Consider the following 614-nt stretch of genomic DNA (forward strand, 5'->3'; position numbering starts at 1 on the left):
CGCTGCGCCTGCTGTATGCAACACGGTCGGGTTCCCCAGCCACACCAGGGCTCCCGTCTGTCCTGGGGCCTGTTGCACGAGCCCTGGTGCTTCCCCAGACTGAGGTCAGCTCCAAAACACCAACCACCAGGGCGGGCCCAGGAGCCCCAGAACAGCAGCATCCACCATTTTTGGAGAGGTGGGCGGCACTCCTGGACAGCGGGTCAGTCCCAGATCCGACTGTGCTGGCACATGTCCAGCACATCCCCACAGCCAGGGTGACGGGCGCAGCAAAGTTGAGTGGCTCTGAATCACCAAGGGACTCAAGACTGCTTGGAAAAATTCATGTAATCGCTAAAATTAGCAGCTTGTGGGCTTGGCCAGGAGAGTACATTGCTCATCTGCCAAACAGCTGAGCACGCTCACCCGCACCGCGCCGCTGCACGGCCCGGCAGCCCCGCTCCCCCCCAGCTCTCGCCTCAGCTCCTGCTCCCCACACCTCTGGCTCTTGGAGGAATTGGCACCCCTAGGAGGGACAGGATGTCCCCAGGCCCTGCTGCTCCCCACAGCACAGGGCTCGGACCCCCCCCCCAGCCATTATTTTGCACTGCTGCGAAGCCCAGCCCCCTCGGAGA

At 63.0% G+C, this 614-nt stretch overlaps 1 protein-coding gene across 1 annotated transcript in view; it reads right to left on the minus strand.

Moving 5' to 3' along the window:
- Nucleotides 1-614, minus strand: part of LRRC15 (leucine rich repeat containing 15) — a gene marked incomplete at its 3' end in the record, with an annotated part of 7,797 nt that overhangs the window by 5,343 nt on the left and 1,840 nt on the right. The gene's annotated exons all lie outside the window — the stretch shown is intronic.

This window comes from Phaethon lepturus, unplaced genomic scaffold (assembly GCF_000687285.1).
Source record: "Phaethon lepturus isolate BGI_N335 unplaced genomic scaffold, ASM68728v1 scaffold21667, whole genome shotgun sequence".
NCBI lineage: Eukaryota > Metazoa > Chordata > Aves > Phaethontiformes > Phaethontidae > Phaethon > Phaethon lepturus.